At 41.5% G+C, this 5,609-nt stretch overlaps 1 non-coding gene across 1 annotated transcript; it reads right to left on the bottom strand.

Moving 5' to 3' along the window:
- Positions 1-2,245: 2,245 nt before the first annotated feature.
- On the bottom strand, positions 2,246-2,317 carry trnaf-gaa. Its single transcript has one exon. It is a non-coding gene; the product is annotated as a tRNA-Phe (tRNA).
- Positions 2,318-5,609: the final 3,292 nt, after the last annotated feature.

The raw sequence follows: 5,609 nt of genomic DNA, 5'->3' as shown, positions 1-5,609 counted from the left end.
GAGTAATATTATCGGTTATCGTATCGGTATCGGCCACAACAAACAAATAAATATCGGTTATCGTTATCGGCCCTAAAATTCCATATCGGTGCATCTCTAATATTAAAGTGTACCTTAAGACCTCCCTGAGAGACCATTCTTGTTAATATAGCCCTTCAGATAGCTGAAAGCAGCCAATTTTAATGGTGGCTACATTCAGCTGGTTAGTGTAGGCCTTAAAACATACTGGGCCCTATCATGACAGTCAAAAGCGCATCGTCACTCATCAAAAGCTTATTCAAATTTAGTAGGATGTCCAGTCCACATTGGGAGAGAACAAGGTGTTCCTAGGTTTTTTTAATCAGTAATGGGTGTGTTTGGGGCGTAACATCATTTAAACCAATGAGAATGACATCTTCCCTTAAACGGCGCAAAGCGCGATGTCAAATAAATGCATCGGTATTTTGACATTCAACGGCGCATTTGAAGGAGGCTGCTTGCTAGACTGTATGGAATAGTCATTCGGCTAAACCATACTTTACTTAAACCTAGCATAGCCTTCACACATTATTTTGCACTCCTCTATTATTTGAATTCATTGGCAAAGTGAAACTAACTTCACCATGGTGTCAGTCAACGACAAGACAGTTATATGCAGTTACTTTCACTTTGGACTGACAATGGGTTACCATCGAAAACATAGGCTGGAAAAAGCGACACTTACCCTAATATTGCTGAAATGACTGAATAAAAAAACATTTATCCTGCAGAGGAGTTGCTTATATCTTGTGACAGTGCGTCTTCAGCTGTGCTCCATTCGTGTCTCTCGCCTCTCCACTAATTTAATCCCACTTTTAACCGTCATTACCAATTTGCAAATGATGGTGAATAACTACTCATGAGATGTACAGTATTTTGTAATATCTTTATTCTAATTATGTTTCCCATTGTAATCGTGCAATTTGTAATGTTTTGCATGGACGTGCGCTGGTATGCGTTCATGGATGATAGAAGGATGGTGCGTTGTGCACCCACCAATATAACTGTTGACAATGCGCTCTTAAAACTAGATGTACCGCAGAGCGGTACAAAATATGACCCCGCCCAGTCCAGCACATTTTTTCCACAAAAATAAGTAACGCTGAAAGGCATATCTGATTCTAACTGTCTCACTGAATTGCATTATGCACACTCAATTCTCACTAGTATCTTCTAGACAACAAGTACCAAAACATGATTAGTTCATTGATTTCACATGTAAAATACATTTTATACAACCCCACCCCCATCTTGCCTGTTCATAATTCTGAGAAATTCTTGAATTGTGTGCAACATGTTTATGCTTATGTGTGTGTCGGTGGGTGTGTATGTGCGTGCGTGCATGTGCTTGTGTGTGTGCCTGCGTATGTGCCTGTGTGTGTGCACGTGCATGCATGCGTACATATGTCTACTGTGTGAGTATGTGTCATACGTATGATTACTGTGAATGTATGTGTGTGCATGTGTATCTGTTTATGCACATGTGTGCATATGGAATGGGTTAACATGACCCCTGGAGGCAAACATCATAAAAATTGGTCATCCTAGGCCCTACGGTTCTCAAGATATTCACAGAAAACTCTGTTGGTGTACGGTCACTAAATGTACACATAAATTATTTTATTGTATGGCCCCCCATGAACGAAAGTTCACGAAACTTGGCATGCATTCGGAGGGTGTCATAATGATCCTACACTTTCAATTTCGTGCAGTTTTGACTATGTCAGCCAGAAATATTATGATTAAAACACTTCGCTGTGCGACGGTCATAATAACATATAAAAGTAGTAATTATCCTGAACTATCTGTCAAAATAAGCCCCGCCCCTGAAACGGCATAAATCACGTCATAACCACGCCTCCTTTTATGCAAATTAGCCACGTGGTTGTCACCACGTGTTGTTTGTTATTGTTATTGTTTTGTGAGTCATGTGACAGTCATGTGACTGGTGTCAAACCCTGGGCAGCCATATTGGATGTAAAGTCATGTGACAGTCATGTGTCTGGTGTCAAACAATGCCACGCCCCTTGGCATCCATATTGGATGTAGTGTCATGTGACAGTCATGTGACTGGTGTCAAACCCCTGGGGTCCATATTGGCCCCAAACCCCATGTGTGTTTTGTGGATAATGGGGAATCAGATAAACTTTGTAAGAGTTGTATATGTTTAGTGGTAAATGGATCTAAATACAAAAAAAAAAAAAAAAAAAAAGAAAGAAAATGGAGTTGCAGGAACCCGATTCGAACCAGGGATCTTTAGATTTTCAATCTAACGCTCTCCCAACTGAGCTATTTCGGCTGCAGGGCTTCAATGGTATGCAATGCATCCTACTTTGTAGGGATGGTGTTTTGTCCGGGCATGTCTCTGAGTGTGTTGTTTGAGACCCCCCCTTCATGTCGGGGTCTGCCTACTACCTACGTGCACTAGTGCTAATAAGATTGTAAAAGACCTGTTTATGAGTAGTGACGTCTGTATGCAGACACCTGGTTATCTATAAACCCTTTTGTAGTGGGTGTGTTTTGCCCCGGCGTGTCTCTAGGATTGAGATTATAAATGCTGTGGGCGATGTATGGCTATCATTGTTAGCAGTGATTTTGAACAGCACTTACCATGGCTGACATGATTGAATCGGCAAAATCAAAGAGACGGATCACACTCACCCCTGTTAGCGCTAAGCTATCGAATCCTGAAATGACTTATGCACCGCAAAGGAGGAGACCTGAAACTTTTGTTAATTTTCTGAGTAAACCTAATGATGGCGTGGAATACCAATGGTTGTTGAACGATGGGCGCATCGGAGGCTATGTTTTTGACAAGGAAGATCGCAGTGTGAAGCTATACGCATTGACATCTCCGGATTTGGCGTTTTCAGACGACATGGCGCACATTTCATTTTGTGATGCAGATTGGGTGATGTTTAGGGACTCTTGGAAGGATATTGTACAGCCTGCTATGGACAGTCGCTACACAGCATCATGGAATAGTCCAGCCTATGTCAAGTCTTACCACATGTATGCTAACTGTCCGCAGGATTTCATTCGCCTGTCTAGCAGTGCATACAGAAGACCTACATATTATAATGAAAAAGAATTGAATGAATTCGCATATACAGCTAAAGTGGAGTATCTGTGGAAAGACCGGCATGTTCTAAGTGATGTTTTCAAAAAGGTTGATAGATTGTTCAAATGGAGTGCTGGTTTGGAAAGATACCAGGGCGTCCAAGGCATGTCTCTTCCAGGCGTGCCAAGATGATCTGGAACTGGCCAACCATTGTGAAGAAGCCGCTCGAATCATCAAAAGCCCCTGGTTCATGAAGCTTAAAAAGAGGTTTTCATCTGAAGGGTTCCTTTACTCTCAGAGCTGTTGTGAACATCATACAATGTCTCTATATGTGGATGAAGTTGAAATGACTGAAAGCTTGTTCGCCTGATGGTGTGGATCAAAGTTCAAGAAGTATGTTTCATCAAGAGGAATCAGTAATTGAACAAGAAATGATACATTATGACGTGGATTACTTGTGTGAGAGATTTGCGAAGCTAACTTTGACGGATGATAAAGAGGATGTTAGAGAATGCCATCTTGTGGATGATGACGCCCCTGTGGGTGTACCTCCTACCGGTAACAAAAACGACTCTGAAGATAAAGGAGAGGTCACACATGATTGGGTAGCGGAGAAGTCGCCGCCCTCCAGACTACACCCCATGAATGGTTAGTGGTTGTATACGATCACACCAGCCGGATCATCGAGACGTTCAGAACTGTCGTGATGCCTTCAACAGATGTTAATATGACTGATACGTGTGTATACTTTCAAAATACCTGTGGTGGGGTGGGCATGATGGATTGTTCAGAAGACTTAGAGATTGGTGTGTCATTAAACCCTGTATCATCAGCAGATGGAACCGGGACTTCTAAAGCTACTGGTGAAGACCTTGTTGGTTGTTTGGCAGAGCTACCTCTTGGACTTATCAAGGCCTGTGTGTGTATTACACTGCAACACATCATCACGCAGAAGTTACAGGAGGACTGTTTTGGATGTCAAGTAAGCCACCCCAGCCAGATTCAACATTCTTGCCTCTTTGAACCAGATGCGTACTACTTCCAAACAAATGTTGAGGATATAAAACATCGGCTATACAAAAGACCACTACTGCAAAGCGTGAATCATCTATTGGGACATTACGGCTATCAGACCCATCCCCAAAAAATTTGGGGGTCTGTAGAAGCTATCGTCTACGAATTAACAGGGGAACCATACATCTGTGGGTATTTACACACTTTCAAGGAAAATCACATAAAGGATTGTGATACAGACATTATTCTTGAAACTCTGACATATTGGGACAATTAACTGTAATGGGGAATTGGTGCTGTGGTTCAGGCCCGCCAAAAGAGCGTGTGAAATATGAGCTAACAGCCTTACTGTGTAATGTCATAGCAGACGAATCTACATGTTATGCAACTGATATTGCTGTACCTTACCATCGTTTTAAAGCCTTAAAAAATCAAATGACGCTTGCTAGATCATTGTCTGAAGAATGGTCCGATCTACTGAATATGGGATCCTCCGTTAACAAGGCGTATCATGTAACAGTGCATGGAATTTTAGAGAACATGTGTATGATTCGCAAGGCTTTTCAAGATAGGGCATATCGTAGCTCTTTGTACATATGTAACTGATGTATGTGTCATCAAGCAAAGTATGAATGAGTCTGTGGATGTCTATGAGGTTGTGAATAGCCTAGTGGAATTTCTGGTTGCTAAGGACTTTGATGTGTGTGTTAAATTTTTAAACTACCTTGATTCTCTACCCATGATGGATATGTAAGCCTGCTTGCCAAATAAAAGATTGTGAATGCACATCGTGGTGTGTCATTAGCTGTATGGAGGGTGTCATGGAGGAGGTTCTAAATACAATCTACTACACACCTTCAAGTGAGGGTTCATATGGGGGTATAACTAGATTAAAAGAAGCTGCCTTTAAAAAAACAGGGATACATCTGACCGATAAGGATGTTGCTGAATGGTTATCAGGGGAGGATGCGTACACACTTCATAAACCTATGCGTGTCAACTACAAAAGGAATAGGGTGATTGTGTATGGTATCAACAGGCAATTTCAAGCGGATCTGGTTGACATGTCCATATACTCCACGGAGAATGACCATGCTAAATATATGCTGACGTGTATAGATGTCTTTAGCAAATATGCATGGGTGCGTATTTTAAAAAACAAATCAGGGACGGCGGTTGCCGCTGCTTTTGAATCAATCATAGAAGAGGGTCGTATACCCCAGAAGTTGCAAACTGACCGTGGGAAAGAATTTTTTAACCAGGATTTCCAGAGGATCGTGAATAAAAACAATATTCATCATTTCGCCACTGGGAGTGAATTAAAAGCTAGTGTCGTGGAGCGATTCAACAGAACTATTAAATCAAGAATGTGGCGTTATCTAACAGCCGCCAACTCTAAACGCTACTGTGACGTCTTACCTGATATGGTATCATCTTATAATAACAGTTACCATCGTAGTATCAAAATGAGACCTGTGGATGTGACAAAAGAAAATGAAAATGTGGTCTTTAAAAA

The sequence above is a fragment of the Alosa alosa genome, chromosome 15, assembly GCF_017589495.1.
Source record: "Alosa alosa isolate M-15738 ecotype Scorff River chromosome 15, AALO_Geno_1.1, whole genome shotgun sequence".
Taxonomy (NCBI): domain Eukaryota; kingdom Metazoa; phylum Chordata; class Actinopteri; order Clupeiformes; family Clupeidae; genus Alosa; species Alosa alosa.
Note: the sequence above shows the minus strand (reverse complement) of the source record. Positions and strands in the feature narration are given on the sequence as shown.